Here is a 19,694-nt window from a genome sequence, read left to right on the forward strand (position 1 = left end):
ATTTCATATAAGGTCACTCACTTCGTTCGCGGCAATAAATTTTAAACAAGTTTATGAATAAAACCTAGTATGTAAATAAATCTTAGAATATGAATGTCAAGAGAAAAGTTAAGGAGGAAAAGTGGAAAAAATACACGACTTTAGAGCGGGTCCTGATTTAGATAATCTATGACTAGAGAACGATGGGTCGATTCCTTCGGAAGGATTTACAATGAATAAAAAAAACTCATGATTCAACATTCTAAAAAGTGAAAAAAGTTGACTTCGTGGTGAAGTATTTAATGTTCAAATTATTACGAGGAAGTTTATATAAGATACAGTTATGCATGTTATGGAATTCGCTTTAATAGTTCAAGGCTTAAACGGCTGTTGGGTGTAGATGAGAGGAATCGTTATTAGAATGTTCACAAAGCATTTACTGGTAGCCTATTATATTTCATTGTATACTTTTGACTTACATCTGTATTTAAATTGGAAGAAGGAATATCTACTCCAAACAAATTTACATGTAGCATGTCTGGGAATGACAAGACAAACATATAATGATAACTAGTTTACCTAATATGAGATACATTGAATTTCTTCGTCGTTATTTTCATATCAGTCGTTAACTTTTAACTGGCCATTCATAGGGAAGTCGACAGATCCGCCTTTACCTCAAATCCTCACTTAAGTTGATAAGTAAAAGTGTATAGATGTATTTAGTCAAACGAAGAACTTCTTTATCATATAGATTTTTATTCCGAGTAGGCATCTGGTTATGGCAACATATGATTTATTTCCTTATTGATGATTCAATAAACCACACATCCCAAGTAGGATAACCTGAACTACATTCCTGGTATTAGTTCAGAAACTATTTACTCAAATGAACCTTCAAGAAAATGCACTTATAAGTCTTTGTTGGTGGGCAGTGCAGTGACTATAAGACTGTAACCACTGTTGTCCCTGAAGGCACTATTGCAGGGATAAAATTTCACTCAGAAAAAAAGTGTTTCCATCACCACATTTATATGAACAGCTCACGAATTGATTACGTGATAGCGAGAATAAATAGTCATTTCATCGAATAGGCTGCCTAGAATAGGTCTAAGATCAGAGTAGTCTGGTCCTAGGCCTAACATAGTTTTGCAGGTTTTAATTGTGGCAAAACCTAACTTCATATGCAGTTCCTTTCAACTTCTCTGAGTATTGATTGAATATCGCCCCAAAAATGCATCGTGACTAAAGAAAAACCATTACGTCTGAGGGAAAGAAAGAATAACTGCTATTAGCGAATACTATATTCAGCTGAGAACTGTTACTCAGAGAGTTCATGCCTCAAATGAAAAGGAATACAGTTTAACCATAAATGAGACCCTTTTCAGTACAACCTAGGAAAATAAGTGGTGGGCTAACCTTAAATCTGTACTCTTTGCTGTGGAATTAACAGTTCCTCCTTTACTTAAACCAAACGGCTCTGTTTCTCACTGTACAGTGGAAAAGGCAACCCTTTTTGGCTGATGTGTTTGACAGTAAGCAAAATGACGAAAAACTATAACTTCATTTCTGTTTTCTTGAGGATGAACTAACTAGTTTAGCTTTTTGGTCCTATGAACTTAAAACACTCTTGATGAACCTTTATGCTTATGGGGATGTAGACCCAAATGGTATCTTTTTTTCTCTCTCTGATTTCTTAGCTCTTAAGTTATCTGTTATTTTCTGGAAGTTAGTGAGAAGAGGTTCGTTTTGCACTTGTTGGAGAATTGGTGATTACCACCCAATTTCCATAACACCCATATTATATAACGTGTTTGAACATCTTTTGGTCAAATGACTATATAAGTATGCTGATGGTAATCATCTGTTCCCTAGTTTGCAATTTCTCTTTTGCAATGGACTTGGAGCATGTGATGCCCTTCTTATAATCTCCAATGTTGTACAAAAATCTCTTGATTTTGGTCAGGAAGTTCGCATAATTGGCTTTGAGTTTAGTGCAGCCTTTGACCTCGTTAACCTTGAGGTTCTTGTCTTCAAATTAAAAAAGTTGAGAGTAGGTGGGTCTTTTCTTAGTATCATTATTGAATTTTAAGTGATATATTGGAAAGAGTTATCGTTGATGGGCACCATAGTGAGTATAGGAATGTGAAATCTGATGTTCCTCAGGGAAGTGTTCTGGGACCATTACTTTTCATACTATATACACGTGATATGCGGTTTGACCTAGAAAACAAGTTCGTTGCATATGCAGATGATGCTACTCTCTTTGTCTTAATTCCATCTCCTGAATATAGATCTGGCGTTACTAAATCCCTTGATAGAGATTTGGCTAAATTAGTGCACGGTGCCAATTACTGGGCTTGAAATTAAACCCTAACAAAACTCAAAAGTATATTTTAATTAGGTCGAGAACAGTGGCTCCTCAACATCAATATCTCTGCATTGATAATGTTTTTTGAATTCTATACGACTCCTTTAAAATTTTAGGTGTGATTTTTTTATTGCAAATTTGCTTTTGAGAAGCACAATCGGTCTGCATCTTCTTCAATTGCACAAAATACTTGTCTAATTGAGAAAGTCTTTCAAGATTTTCAGTGATCAATTTATACTGAAGAAATTTTTTCATTTTTTCTTTCTACCTTGCTATTTTAGAAGCCATAATCTGGTTTTTCTGTTATGTTTAAAGAAACAAGCAATCTCTCTATGGTTTTTATTTATACTTTTATTGGTAATAAACTTGTGATAAAAAAGTTGACTTGTGCCTTGACCACTTACCATGTGTGAATTCATTGGGATGTGGATATGATTTCAAAGATTCTTCAAAGGTTAAAAAGTTTAGAAATGCTGAGTTACACAGTTTAAATACTAGTTTATGTGAGTTATACAAGCATATATATATATATATATATATATATATATATATATATATATATATATATATACATATATATATATATATATATATATATATATTTATTTATTTATATATACAGTATATATATGTATGTATATGCATAGATAGATAGATAGATAGATAGATATGTATATATATACATATATTATATATATACATATATATATGTATATATATACATATATATATATATATATATACATATATATATATATATATAAACATGGATAGACATATATAAATCAAAAGAGGATAAGGATGGGATGAAGAGCTTTTTTAAACCAAATGACATTATGATACTTTAAATGCCACTTTCTCCAAAAAGAAAAGCATTTAATCAGATGGTCCTACTAGTTTTAACTTATGCATCAGAATGAGCATTACTAAAGCCATAGAATATAAACTAGTTACAAATCAAACAGGTATGGAAAGAATAATTATGGGAATAACTCTAAGAGACAGAAAAAAAGAGGAACATGGATATGAGTGTAACGTAAAGTAGAGGATATTCTAATAACATGCAAGAAAAAGAATTGGACATGGGCAGGACATATAATAGATGGACATTAAAAATAACAGAATGGATACTTAGAAATTGCAAAAGAAACAGGGGAAGGAAGGGAAGACGATTGTTGACGAACTAAGAAAATTTCAGCCTTTTTATAATCTTTCTATGCTAATCTATACACGCAAAATTTCTAAGCTTGTAAATCCACCGTCTTATCTTCCTTTCCCTGCTTCGTTTGCAATTTCTAAGTACCCATTCTTATTGTCTGTCTACAGTATTATCTGACATTCTCATCATATGTCCTCCCCATGTTCATTTTTTCTTTACTCACACACATGCACATATATCATCATTATCATCATCATCATCATCATCAACATCATCATCACCTTAGATTTGGTCAGTCGTCTCTATATTGAGCTTTTAATTCAATACTTCTCCATTCATCACCTCCTACTTCACGCTTCATAGTCCTCAGCCATATAGGCCTGGACCTTCCAATTCTTCAGCTGGCCTCCACAATACATATATCATATATACATATATATGATATATGTATATACAGTACATATATTTATATATATGTATATATATATATATATATATATATATATATATATATATACAGAGAGAGAGAGAGAGAGAGAGAGAGAGAGAGAGAGAGAGAGAGAGAGAGAGAGAGAGATATGGTTATGCTAGTTGCACTGTAGAGCAAAAGCGTATCAAGAACGTGTAGGCATTTTCATTGTTTACTGAAGAGATTATGTTCGAGGTCTTGTAAGGGTATTTTTACTTTCATCTTTGTTGTTTGTTTCCCTTCCAAATAAACCCAATGACTTGGTTGCATTTCCGTCCTTCTTGACGTACATTTTATTGGGTGGAAGGACGTATGTTGCGTGTCCATCGGTGGAACTTCAGAAGTTTAAACTTGCAGCGAATGTTTGGGTTGAATAGTATTATTATTATTATTATTATTATTACTATTATTATTATTATTATTACGTGCTAAACTACAACCCTAGTTGGAAAAGCCGGATGCTATAAGCCCAGGGGCTTCAACAGGGAAAATAGCCCAGTGAAGAAAGGAAACAAGGAAAATTTAAATTTTTAAGAAGAGTAACATTAAAATAAAATTTCCTATATAAACTATTAAAATTTTAACAAAACTAGAGGGAGAGAAAAAAGACAGGACACGTTCCCGAGTGTACCCTCAAGCAAGATAACTCTAACCCAAGAAAATGGAAGACCTTGGTACTAGAGAACAATGGTTTTATTTTGGAGTGTCCTTCTTCTAGAAGAGCTGCTGACCATAGCTTAAGAGTCTCTTCTACTCTTACCACGAGGAAAGTGGCCACTGAACAATTACGGCGCAGTAACCCCTTGGGTGAAGAAGAATTGTCTCTTTTTATAGATTTTATATGAAATATCTATTTTAATGTTAGTGGTTTTAAAATGTTTTATTTGATTTGTTAATTACTTCTCTTGTACTTTATTTATTTCCTTATTTCCTTTTATCACTTGGCTATTTTTCCCCGTTGGAGCCCTTGAGTTTATAGCATCCTGCTTTTCCAACTAGGGTTGAAGCTTAGCAAGTAATAATAATGATAATAATAATATCTCACCATCCGTTGGAAGCTAAGGAATATTTTTTTCTTTCAACACAAGATCAGCTTGAAATCATTCATATCATCTTTCATTGTCTGCCACGAATGATTTCCTTGAAAATATGAACGAGGTAATATTACTTACCATCTCTGTCCGTGAAGTGTTTTCTTATTGCCTTTGTCAAGGATGTTATAACTTTGATTAGCTTTGCTTGACTGGTCGCTAGAAGGAATGCTCAAAATGTTATTTGTGGATGTTTACGAAAATTTTACCTTAAAAATAATTCGTTGCTGGCAATAAGTGATTTGATTTTGGGAGAAATAGGAAAGTAATTTTTTTTTTTGAAGAATTATCATTTTTGTGGTAGATTAGTCGCCCTTGTAGGCTTTATAAACAGAAATACAACGTACTTTAAAGGTTTAAAGGTTTAAAGGCCGCTCATGAATGGAAGAATGACATTGCCCTATCAAGTTGGACAATGCCCTAGAGACTGACCATATATACATACAATCAGCGCCCAAACCCCCTCTCCATCCAAACTAGGACCAAGGAGGGCCAGGAAATGGCTGCTGATGACTCAGCAGGTAGACCTATAGGCTCCCCCCAAACACCCCCCCCCCTCCCTCATTAGCTCACAAGGATGGTGAGGTTGCAGGGACCAAAGGAACTAGCGAGTTTGAGCGGGACTCGAACCTCAATCTAGTGTTCACCAGTCGGCCATCACAACACTTAAATGTAGATATTTGTTCCTATATTCTGTATTGTATCTGACTGGCGAATACTTTTTATTTATTTATTTTTTATTTTTCTTTTTTTTTTTCAAAATGCTATATGAGCTCTTTTGGATCTTGTAAAAATAACCGTTTCTGATCGATCTAAATTTTTTGTCCAAGGGGTTTGGCACTGGCAGAGGTATGGATTTGTGTGTGCTGTTTAATCATCCCATTTATACTACACTTCTTAGACATATCTATCAATCCAACAAATTTAAAAATATGATTTTCATATGTCTCATTCATTCATTAATGCCACTCATATTCTATGGTACTGCGATTATATTTTTTTTTTCTGAGTTTCAAAACATTGAACTCATTGATTTGACTTTATGATACATATATGCAGTACCATTAGTATTCGGTTACTGATTGAGTAGCTTTCCCAAGACACAATATTCATGGAGGAGTATACATTTGTTATTTCTAAAATAAAATCGCAAAATATATGCTTCTTTCACATCCTATTTTTAGTCTTTAAAGGTTTAAAGGCCGATCATGAATGGCAGAGGCAAGGGACAGTGACAGTGATAATGCCCTAGATAGCAGAACACTGCCTTGAGACTGACCATATATAAATATGATCAGCTCACAAAACCCCTCTTTACCCAAGCTAAGACCAGGGAGGGCCAGGCAATGGCTACCGATGACTCAGCTGGTATACCTACAGGCTCCCCAAAACTGGCATCCCTAACTCCCAAGGATGGTGAGATTGCAGAAACTATTGAGCTTGAGTAGGATTCGAACCCCAGTCCGGCAGATCGCCAGGTAGGGACGTTATCAGAAGGCTTAAGATTACACAATCCACTCGTAGTCCAATACTGCTATATTGATATCAGAATATGAGCTATATTATTTTCCTAAGGTATAATATATTACGTTGGAAGTAACGAGAGTTAGCATAATTCTAGTAATGCCAATAAACCTAATTTCAGAAACATATATTGACGATTCTGTGGATGTGTATAGATATACCGCAATTCATAATTCACATTTTCATTACTACTGATGTTTTAACAAACAAACAATTCTTCTTCACCCAAGAGATTACTGCACTATCATTGTTCAGTGGTGACTTTCATCTTGGTAAGAGCAGAAGAGACTCTTTAGCTATGGTAAGCAGCTCTTCTAGGAGATGAACACTCCAAAATCAAACCAGTGTTCTCTAGTCTAGGGTAGTGCCATAGCCTCTGTACCATGGTCTTACACTGTCTTGGGTTAGAGTTCTCTTGCTTGAGGGTACACTGGGGCACACTATTCTATCTTATTTCTCTTCCTCTTGTTTTGTTAAAGTTTTTATAGTTTATATAGGAGATATCTATTTCAATGTTGTTACTGTTCTTGATATATTTTATTATTCTTTGTTTCCTTTCCTCACTGGGCTATTTCCCTGTTGGAGCCCTTGGGCTTATAGCCTCCTGCTTTTCCAAGTAGGGTTGTAGCTTAGCAAGTAATAATAATAATAATAATAATAATAATAATAATAATAATAATAATAATAATAATAATAATAATAATAACACAGGAAAGAGATCTTCCTAGTTATGAAATCGTTTTACCAAGAACTTTTTTGTTTGTTAAAGTGAAATATTAAGTTGAATGAAATGCTATCAGTTAAGTCGCTGGTGGTTCGGGAAGTTAGGTAAAACTTGCTTGTCAAAGTTGCTCCCCGAGGACTATACTAATACATAAGTTGGAATCTCTTAAATGGCTTCTGTTAGCTCTTTCAGTCCTAGTTTGATTATCATGCAAATTATAAATTTATTCCAATTGCACGCATGATGATGTGTTTATTATTATTATTATTATTATTATTATTATTATTATTATTATTATTATTATTATTATTATTATTATTATTATTATTGTTGTTGTTGTTATTATTATTATTATTATTTGCATGTTTGATTTTATTAGTAATGGAAACTTTGAGAAAGGATAAATTAACGCAAATATATCATGATATATTTCTCAACAGAAATAGTGTATATTTGCCTTAGGAAATAAATTCCCAGATAACTCCCACATACAGTTGCAAGAATCTGCCCCAGAGTCTCATCATATCATCACGTGTTGTTTTATGACGTGGCGATATACAATGGCAGCTGTATATAACTGTTAATTACGCCACTGAATTTCCTCATGCACAGCATTCGGATGATATCACCAATTATCAGACGTAACACGACCCAATACGAACAAAGATTCGGTTAACGACATGACTGCGTGATCCTAAATAAACCTCGTAGCCTAAGGGCCTAGGCCTACTTGGTGGTCTCATTATATAGTCACTTACATGGAAATAAACTCACGTGATAGCATACCTTTGGCCTTTGCTGACTTTTAATGGCACATTTCAAGAGGAAATTGCAAATGAAAAAATTGCAAAATCTTGCACATGAGTTACGATTTCTTACACATCTCTTATCAGTGTCATTACAAAAGTAAAGGTAAAGAGTTCAGTTCCAGTTTCATCAGAATAAATGCTCACCAGAACGTCAGCCGAGCAAGCACAAGCTCCCTCTGTGGTGCCCAAACATATCAGTGACCTCCCGAGTGAACAGCTTAAACGCACGGTCCCAGGCTTGGATCGATTTGCTGCCAAGCGAATGCTACGCGAACACGTTACCACTGTACTGATCAGCAAGCCAGTGACTATAAAAGGGCAGAGAATCATTGGTGCCCCCCCCTCCCCCCCACAAAAAAAAAAAAAAAAAAAAAAAAAAAAAAAAAACTTCAGGTCAGATTCGCCTCCTTGCATCATAGTGTCAGATTAAAATTATCATCAGAAAGCATGTCGAGAATAAGATAAAAGTCACCGATGTAGTAAACCACCCATAACACTTGGCAATGCACAATCCTTAAGTGATCTGGTAGTAACTTTAAGTAGTAATTAATAAACTGACCTCAATATAGAATGAAGATTTCAGATCAAGCCACTGGAATCATTGCAATACCATCTATCTGCCGCATTTTGTCTTGAATTTCGATCAGCAACGTTAAAGTACGTTATAACAACAACAACAAATACATCCGTTTCTAGTTAACTGCAGGACCAAGGCCTCAGACATGTCTTTATTTGTGACTGGGGTTTGGGCAATTTTTATCAAACATAAATGCTGAAATGTCAATTCGAGACATCTGATTCTGTCATAGAATTCAGTACATAAAATCAAATAATGAAAGTCGATGAATGTGTATTGCAAAATCATCTTCTAAACATCGTTAAAGGCATATCAATTACGGTATCAATAAAAAATATCAATAATAAAAACAGTAAGTAAATAACATTTAATAACTGTTGGAACAATTCTTATCTCCTATTTTACTTCTACTTTCAGGTATCACAAGTAAAGTACAAGTAAAGGTACCAGCAAAATTTCCACCATTTTGCATCAGATTTTTTTTTTAAAGTTGCATTTCCATTACTTTACAATATTTTTTTTTTTCAAATTGCAGTTCCATTAATTTACACCAGAATTTATATTTCAAATTGCAGTTCCATCAATTTACATCAGAATTTATTTTTCAAATTACGGTTCCATCGCTTTAGATTAGATTTTTTTAAATTATATTTCCATCACTTTACTTCTGATTTGTTTTCCAATGGAATTTCCCTTGTTTTAGATAAGATAGATTTCTTTTTAATAGCATTTCCATTGCTTTACATCAGAGTATTTATCAAACTGAATTTCCATTGCTCTACATCATTTGTTTCAAATTTTCTCCACTTTACATCAGTTTTTTTTTTCCAAATAGAATTTCCATTGCATCATCTCGGATGGTTTTCTAATTGCATTCCATCGCTTGACATAATATTGTTTTGTTTTTAAACTGCAGGCCAGTAAAAATTTCCCCCGAGCTATCTGCAATGGAATTCAGCACAGAATATCTTGAAAATGACGATGAAACCACAGTCCATCTGAACCACAGATGCAATTTCCTTATGTTTCTCTTGCTCTGGTGAGGTCAGGACTGGGGGAGTAGGGGGGTGGGGGAGGAGGACTGACGGACATGGAACGAATCTGGTGTTGCACTGATATAGTTGTTTCAGTATTAAATATTGTGGTGCCTGGTGTGGTAACGTGCCTGACTGATGAACGCCAAACTGGGGTTCGAGTTCCGCTCAAACTAGTTAGTTTCTTTGGCCGCTGCAACCTCACCAGCCTTGAGAGCTAAGGATGGGGGTTTGTTTGGGGTAAGCCTATAGGTCTATCTTCTGAGTCATCAGTAGCCATTGCCTGGCCCTCCTTGTTCCTAGCTTGGGTGGAGAGAGGGCTTGGGCACTGATCATATATATATATATATATATATATATATATATATATGTATATATATATATATATATATATATATATATATATATATATATATATATGGTTATTCTCTAGGGCATTGTCCTGCTTGATAGAGGGAATGTCACTGGCCCTTGCCTTTGCCATTCATGAGTGGCCTTTAAACCTTCAAAGTTATTCAAGGTTATAAAGGTCAAAGTCCGGAGGAGGAGAATAAGGATGGATGAATAAGAGCGATGTGGAAGAAGGTTATTTAATGGGCTTGGATTTGTGATAATGGTGGGAACTAGGAATGGTAATAATGAGGATGATTGACTTTGATGATGTATTAATGTTGGAGGTGAAACTGATATGTAGTTCATGTTAATGGAGTGAAGCATAATTAATGGAATAAGGCATAAACGGTAACTTGGTCCGCAGTATCATAGAATGAAATTGTTCCAATTACAAAATATATGGAAAAGATATAATGGAATTATTTAATGATTACATAAAGAAAAAATATTTTCATTCCCTAAAAATTGCCCTTAAAAAAATATAATTTAATAGAAATTATTTTATCATTTTGAGTTTGAATTAATCAACCTATTCTTTCCATGATCTTGACGTTAATAAATGATATACTAAGAATTTAGGAAACATTCAATTCTTGCTGGCTCATTATCATTGAAATTCCAATTTATTATAGTCCTTGCACCATTTGACCATCATCTGAATGATAGTCTGTTTCTATATTTCCTTATATTCTTATATGCTTTGACTGAATTATCAAGTTTTGAACGTGAAAGGGATTCAATTTTGAATGTCCTAGGTTAAAGGTCAAGATTAAGGTCAAAGGTCAAGGTCCTATTCTGGAAAGAATATTTTGCAACTTTCTCAGAGGAGGCACAAATTTTATTCTAATGAAAATTCCACTATATTGTGTCAATATTGCAAATACACGTGATGACTATATACTTATAAAGCAAATCTAGATTTATTTATTTTTGTATAAGGACAACCGGGATAAGCAACTTCAATTTATTTGTTTGGTCAAAATGATTTATCTACCTCGTGCAATTACGAAATTCTAATACCTGAGAATACTATTAGATAAAAGCAGTTCCATTAATTTGTGAATGATAAAAATACAAAATACACTAATTAAATCGGAAATATTGAAGCTCTACCGAACATAAGCCGAATGTAATTGCCTGTTTGGTGTTATGTGATCGCTTGGGGGAATAGTGGGAATTATCCTGAACTCTTTGAAAAAGTGAGTAATATAGTAACAATACAAAAGTGACAGTGTAACCAATCTAAAAACAGAGAAAATGGTATAATGAAGTAAGAAAGATTAGGGTGTTTATGTAAAATTACTTCCATTCAGTCATGAAGATTGAAACAAAAGGAACACTCTGGAAATGAGAATAATTCTCAAGATTAAAATGGATATATCCAATATAATTATTATTGTTATTACTTGCTAAGCTACAACCCTAGTTGGAAAAGCAGGATGCTATAAGCCCAGGGGCTTCAACAGGGAAAATAGCCCAGTGAGGAAATGAAACAAGGAAATATAGAATATTTTAAGAACAGTAATAACATCAAAATAAATATTTCCTATAGAAACTATAAAAACTTTAACAAAACAAGAAGAAGCGAAATAAAATAGAATAATGTGCCTAAGCGTACCCTCAAGCAAGAGAACACCACCTCAAGACAGTGGAAAGCCATGGTACAGAGGCAATGGTACTACCCAAAGACTAGAGAACAGTGATTTGATTTTGGAGTGTCCTTCTAGAAGAGCTGCTTACCATTACCAAGAGGAAAGTACTTACATGGATAACATTTTCAAGTATGATGATAAAATGCCGGAATTCCATCTAAATAGATTCTTAAATTAAATGTTATAAGCCCTATGGCAACTACGAAGCAAAAGATCGAGGCACTAGATAAGTAATAGGGAAAAAATGCAACTCTCAGAACACTAACTTTGTTTAAATGGCTTCTTTCTCCTTCCACCCTCAGACGAGGATTAGAGATTAAAGTAATTGAATCAAGAAACAGTAGATTGTCAGTTAAGTACAGCTAAGAAGAATATAAAGTAGTGTATCACTGAGATAACAACGGGAGGGAAAGAGGTTGACTGGCTGTCTTGGGTTAGAGTTCTCTTGCTTGAAGGTACTACTCGGACACTCTATTCTATCTTATTTCTCTTCCTCTTGTTTTATTCTGAAGTTTTTATAGTCTATATATATGAAAGATTTATTTTAATGTTGTTACTCTTCGTATAGTATTTTAATTGTTCATTACTTCTCAATTAGTTTATTTATTTCATTATTTACTTTCCTCACTGGGCTATTTTCCCTGTTGGAGCACTTGGGCTTGTAGCATCCTGCTTTTCCTACTAGGGTTGTATATTAGCAAGTAATAATAATAATAATAATAACAATAATAATAATAATAATAATAATAATAATGATAATAATAATAATAATAATCAGAAAATGGCAGGTTGAAAGCAATAAGCACTGAGGAATTTCATTATAATTTGGCTGAGGAAAAATGATTGCTTATTTGAAATGATGGGTAGAAAGTAGTTTGATTAGTGCAACCAGTTTTCTGCTGCTTATATGAGAAAAACAAAAAGAAAGACCTATGTAAATGCCTATATCGATGTATAAATGTTTGAAAACGCCGAAGTTGTGGTAAGTTCAATATTCTACTGAATGTAGCAGCTAAAATATGAAAAATAAACTGTCAACGATGTAGAATAATCGATTCATTTTCTTCTGGATGAACTACAGCAATAAATGTTGTTGATGGATATATAGGTACGGAAATCAAGAATTAGGAGATTTGATATACCGAAGCACTTGACTAAGTCGGTCACATAATCCCAAGGATGTTAAAATTACACTTGAATCGAAAATTTCACGGAGTCTGTTTGTCTCCGCAGAAAAAAATGTGGCAGGCCATATGAACAGGATAATTTGGGATTAGATTGGGATAAATTGATAGAGGGGCTATAACAGTTATGAGAAAAATTACTTTTTATTAGTAGAGCAAAAAGGGATTCACCAGAATTCAATATAGCGAAATTTTTAGCAGAGATAATCCCAGTTTATTAAGTTTATTAATTTAATCTGTTGCGTATGGGAAATCATTCTGCCGATTAAGAAAGTAAAAAGATTATTTTTAGGTTAAGGAATAATCCTCGAGTTGATCATTTTCTTTGCAGGGAACCACCATAGATATTGTGTTCAGATAATCCGCTGTAATCATAAAACTTTTTTTTTTTTTTTTTTTTTTTTTTTTGGTGACTTTCCGGTTAAGATGTAAGTAAGTGTTCTGTAAAGTTATGACGTAGACCTCTGAACTCGGCCCTATCAACAGAAATCCATTTTTTTCTGTTTTAAAGACGCAGAATAATCTTTGTAACAGTATCACAGGCTTAAGTTCATGCAGTTAAATAGATAAAAAACATGCGGTACTGCCTTGATATTCTATGCTGAATGCTTCAACTTAATTTCCCTGATATCTAAAAGGCTGTTCAATTTTACATCTCTTATGTTTGTTGTCATATCCTATTTGTTGTAATATCTGTTCACACATTCTGCTATTGTCTTTTTTATGATGTGTTTTTTCTCTTTTGATATATGACTACATTGTATTATACGAATATGTGCACATCTCCCTTATATAATAAAGAACAAGTCTCTCTCTCTCTCTCTCTCTCTCTCTCTCTCTCTCTCTCTCTCTCTCTATATATATATATATATATATATATATATATATACATATATTATATATACATATATATATATATATATATATATATATATATATATATATATATATAATATTTATTTTCAGTCACTCTCAGCTTTCCCCGTCTTTCGAATAAGGAGAGAGTAGTCATACCCTGGTGAGAAGGGAATGCGTGGGTGCCTGCAAATCGATCTAAATATTTAGCTATCATTCTTGGTAGGTGGCGTACAGTAGTCTTATATAAAGGAAATAATAATGCTGTTGGTAGATGGTCAATGGACATGCAAATCGCAAACGAATACAATCAGTTCGATCACCAAAGAGTGATACAAAACTGGGTTGTTGGGTATCGGGCACAATCAAAGCATGAACTCTCGGTATATAGTAAAATCAATAGTAAGGGAAGTTTGTCGTTCCACGTTGCAACGGCACTCCTCACCATTTGGTAGAATAACTCTCACTTTGATTTCTTTTATGTGCCTTTGTTTCAGATATGTATAAGAGAAGAGAGGAGAGCTATAGAAGGCGGCGAAGGAGAGGGGGATACTCTCACTCCACTTCTCACTAGAGAGTATCCTGCTATGGGGAAGCTGAGTCCTTCAAGTTAATGATCTGATCTGCTTTGTAGCTTTGATTTCCTTAGGAGGGTGTGAAGAGTTTGTCTGTTCGAAGCAAATGCACAAAAGATTTATAGTATTGCTAAGATTTCAATTTTAGTAATGGCAGTATAGATTATCTGATTATTATTTTTTTTTTTGGGGGGGGGGGGAGGGGGGTCAGTGTCAGAAAAGGATGATAGGTTAACAGTAAGAATTCTTTCAATATTTAAAAGTGTTTCGTTTTCTTAAAAAAAAAGTACTGCGTTTGAGTAATGTTAATGTCACTTGTCTTGAAATAAGAAAAAAGTATAGGCAGCTTAAATTCCTTTACAAATAGAGTTACGTTTAAATATATAAACATGAGATGTAGGCCTACTAAAAGGAAATTCTTTAATCTTCAATTAGGACCTTTTTAGGAATTTTTGCTTTCGTTTGCTTGTAGAAATAAATCCATCCTCTTGTAAAATTAGCAGGGCAGTATCAGAAAGCTCGTCATGATGAATTAGAAAAGAACACTTATGTAAACGATAGGTTTACTGTAAGAAAATTGGTTTGTTAAAAGAGAAAGCTCGTGTGGATATAACATTATGGAATGAAATAAGTTTAGCTAGATACTTTTGAAAAGATGAATATAGTACTCAGTTTAAAAGGAATTACAACTCAGTGCAGTCACAATCTACAAACCATTTAAGTGATTATTAGGCAAGTGAAGCGTAAAAATCAACACAAACCGAAAAATAAGAGGTAAGGAAACTGTAGCTGTCATAATGATGTCACTTAGTCCCAGTATTCAACAACAGATGGCTCTGACTGTTTGCACGCAGCATCTGGCTGACTCGGGTAGCGATCCCGAAGACCCGACCAACGCTGCTCGAGCCTCGACGAGGACGAAGTCGAACTTGCGTGTCAGTTGGTCTATGGTAGTGAGTGTGTGCGGTCGCTATTGGTAATCCGTCTTTCAACTCTGGATTATTTTTGTCTCTTTTTATCAGGTACGTTACTCTCGTTGTTAAAGGGCAGTAATTACATGTTTGAAAGTCTTTCCGAATTCAGGGACGTTTGACGAAAATGTCGCTTTGTGATGTATACAAAGAAACATTTCTTCTATTTCAAAAGTTTTGAAGTTATCTAATAAGCAAAGAATATCGCGCTTACGACAGGTAAAGGAAACGGTCCTAAAGACCCCCAAATTTCGGACAGGATTCGTTACGAATTCGTATTTTAAACTGTGATTGAATTTTCATAGAGGTTTTCGTACTTAGCAATTAAATAGGGATTTGGTGGTAATGCAAACAATCCCTTGCGTCACTTTTTTCATGTTGCGTTTACCGTCCAGGTGGTGGTTGTTGTAGTAAGGGTATGGAGGGGGGGGGGGGGGGGACTAGCAGATGGTTGTTGTGACCAGTTCAGGGGTAGGGACAGCAGGTGGGGATGGCATCTGAATGAAGAAGAAAACAAAAATCCATGAATGATGGAATAGGATATCGTTAGATTAGGGCAAAGATATGGGAAGACGCTGTCATAGGTAAGGACGAGGAGATGTCAGTTTTTTTTATGAAGATGTACAGAGGAAAAGTTACAATAACGGGCGAGTTGTACTGTAGTAACGGTCACTTCTTCGTTTTGGCTGTGCAAAACGAATTCATCTCTCTCTCTCTCTCTCTCTCTCTCTCTCTCTCTCTCTCTCTCTCTCTCTCTCTCTCTCTCTCTCTCGCAACTTTTTAGTCTCGTAAGTTTTACACTTATTAAGCGTGTTCCTACTTTTACCCGAAAGAGTTTTTACCGGTTTGTAGGCATATTTGACTCTCATTAGGGAGAACTTAACATAATCACTAGATAAAGATCTCGGGCTTTACCATATGACAGCTGGGTAGCTTTATTTTTCTTTTTTATGAAAAAATGCAATGAAGTGTGTTATAATTGCAGGTTCGTGCTGATGAATTTGAGGTAGTAGGAAATGACAGAGGCGTATCTTGGGGCTAAAGAGGTTGCCAAAATAATTAATTTCAGCAACAGTTGGTAAATTAATGTGGTATTAATTGCAATGATTATGAAACTGAAATCACAAGAGAAGGAAGAGACTCCCAAAGTTGTGAGATATATGGATGCAAGACATATTTCTTTCTGTTGGTACATTTGGAAATTTTGATCAGAATGATCTATTTGATTATTAAAGATACGTTTGTATTTAAATACTGTTCGACGCTTTGTAAAATGTTGCTTATCTTGTAATGATTCAGTGACAGATACGTTAGAATTCAGAAAGATGAGGGAGGATAGGCTTATGGTGTTTTATTTAAAGATTTCGATTGATTTTCGCATTGCATATTTTCTTTATAACTTAGTAGAATGTAGACTCAAAAGACTCGCCACACTCAGCTAGGCCTATCCTATATTTTCATTATAACCATTGCAATTATTTAATTTGTAATCCATTTATTTTGAACTTATATTTATGTTGATGAATTATGCAGTTTTAGTTAACATTATAGACGTTCAACCATTTGTTTTGAGGATAAGTCTAGTTGAGATAGCCCACACAGAAATTTATGATTAGGTTATCATACCGGATTAATTCAAATTATGCCCATTAATTGCTTCAGAGAGTAACTATACAGACACACACACACACACACACACACACATATATATATATATATATATATATATATATATATATATATATATATATATATATATATATATATATATATATATAAATGTATATCCATATACACTATACGCAGCTACGAATTATAAAATTAAAATCTTAATTGAAGTTAGTATTTCAGTTTGATGAAATTATTAGAAGATACCAATGATGATGTCAATAAGCCAAAGGTACTAGGGTCATTTTGTTCTAGCGAGGTAGATTTGCACAGACTAGCAGTGGTGTCCTTTTAGCTCGGAAAAGTTGCCTAATCGCTGATTGGTTAGAATTATCTTGTCTAACCAATCAGCGATCAGGAAACTTTTCCGAGCTAAAAGGGCACCGCTGCGAGTCTGTGCAAATCTGCCTCGCTAGAAAAAAATAACTATAGGCCCAGTCGAGTGTTAAATGCCGTGATTTTATCACACACATACATACATATATATATATATATATATATATATATATATATATATATATATATGTATATGTATATATATGTATATATATATATATATATATATATATATATATATATATATATATATATATATATATATATATATATATATGTATATATAGGAGTGAGGTTGCTGGACTCGTGTCCTTTTCTTGGCTTCAGCAGATGCTAGTGACCATGCACAGGTAGGTGAGGTAGTGGCTGGCGGGTTGTGAGCTATCATCAACCCTACCAAATCAAACATAAGTTGAGTGCTCTGCCACTCAGTTACGGATTGCACCTCCAATGCGATTTGTGGTGCCGTCGTCACAACCGTATGTCTAATCACATACACACACACACACACACACACACACATATATATATATATATATATATGTATATTATATATATATATATATATATATATATATAGATATGCATACTTGTAAAGAATATATATGTCTGTATATATATATATATATATATATATATATGTAAACAGCATGCATATATAGATATGCATACTTGTAAAGAATATATATGTATATATGTCTGTATATATATATATACATATATATATATATATACATATATATATATATATATATATATATATATATACATGTGTGTATATATATATATATATATATATATATATATATATATAGAAATGCTGTAGTAAATAAATAATGAATAAAGAAACTATTGCTAAGATATATCACGAATTCATACCACTCTTCAGAAGAAGCGTGGCAGCGGAGAAAGGAAAAAACTAAACCCACGAATGGAATGATTAGTTCAGGAATGATCTACAAATCAAGTTAAGCCAAATTGGAATCCTATTTAAAGATTCTCTTGGGGTCTTTTGTGACCATTGGAGTTGGACAAATCCGAGCGAGTTTATGATTCTGGAAACAGAACGTACTGGATCTAATTGTCTGATATTATTATTATTATTATTATTATTATTATTACATGCTAAGCTACAACCCTAGTTGGAAAAGCCGGATGATATGAGCCCAGGGGCTCCAATAGGGAAAATAGCCCTGTGAAGAAAGGCAATATGAAAAATAAAATAATTTAAGAAGAGTAACATTAAAATGAATATCTCCTACCTGAACTATAAAAGCTTTATCAAAACAAGAGGAAAAGAAATAAGATACAATAGTGTGCCTTAGTGAACCCTCAAGCAAGAGAACTCTAACCCAAGACAGTGGAAGACCATGGTATGGAGGCTATGGCGCTACCCAAGACTAGAGAACAATGGTTTGATTTTGGAGTGTTCTTCTCTTAGAAGAGCTGTTTACTACCCTTGTAAGAGTTTTGCAATCCAAGTGGAGAAATCGACCGTAAGCTAATATGGTTCAAGTTGCAAATAATCTCTTTAAAGAAGGTAGATATTTTCATATTGAACTTCGAATTTTTCAGTAACTAAGACACTTGGGACGCACTGTTAAAAACCGTAATTTTAATCGGAAATTCTCCGTAAAAATATACTGTTCTCAGCCACATTTCAGTAAAATGAAGGCAATCGTAATTATACCTTGCTTCGTTATTATCTTTTACGGGTTGGTGACCATAATATCACTCCTTTACGTCAATATATCCGTTTTTAAAATTGTAAAAATCCTGGAATAAATATTGCCAGGTATTTGTGGTATTTTTAAGGGAAATTTTTAACAGTGCGTGTCTCTCTCTCTCTCTCTCTCTCTCTCTCTCTCTCTCTCTCTCTCTCTCTCTCTCTCTCTCTCTCTCTCTCTCTCTCTCTCTTTCTTTTCACATGACTATTTTTGATTCGCTGAACAACACAAGTTTTTTCTAAGTACAGCACATTTTTCTCTTCCTACTTTTTTTCCACCATTCGATTGATTTACGTCAGAAAGGGACAGCCTTTGAGTCTCACTACTGGTGAGATGACGAGATCCACTGTACTCGCTTTATGTCGATCTGGAATTGATTTACATCTATTTGGGGGGGGGGGGTGACTGGATGAGCCCCGTACTAAGGAAACATGAACTAAGAGCTGTGACACTAATCCGAAGATCTTTACATTGCTCTCTCTCTCTCTCTCTCTCTCTCTCTCTCTCTCTCTCTCTCTCTCTCTCTCTCTCTCTCTCTCTCTCTCTCTCTCTCTCTCTATATATATATATATATATATACACATATGTAGACACAC

At 34.0% G+C, this 19,694-nt stretch overlaps 1 protein-coding gene across 2 annotated transcripts in view; it reads left to right on the plus strand.

The window, feature by feature from the left end:
- The first annotated feature begins 15,275 nt into the window (after positions 1-15,275).
- The window catches only part of sigmar (Tumor necrosis factor alpha-induced protein 8-like protein sigmar), a 192,933-nt gene continuing 188,514 nt past the window's right edge, over positions 15,276-19,694 (plus strand). The window contains exon 1 of one of the 2 annotated variants that reach the window (XM_068348082.1): positions 15,276-15,418. The gene's annotated coding sequence lies outside the window, so the exon portion shown is untranslated. The remainder of the gene's footprint in view (positions 15,419-19,694) is intronic. The other variant, XM_068348081.1, reaches the window with a different exon arrangement.

The sequence above is a fragment of the Palaemon carinicauda genome, chromosome 24, assembly GCF_036898095.1.
Source record: "Palaemon carinicauda isolate YSFRI2023 chromosome 24, ASM3689809v2, whole genome shotgun sequence".
Lineage (NCBI taxonomy): Eukaryota > Metazoa > Arthropoda > Malacostraca > Decapoda > Palaemonidae > Palaemon > Palaemon carinicauda.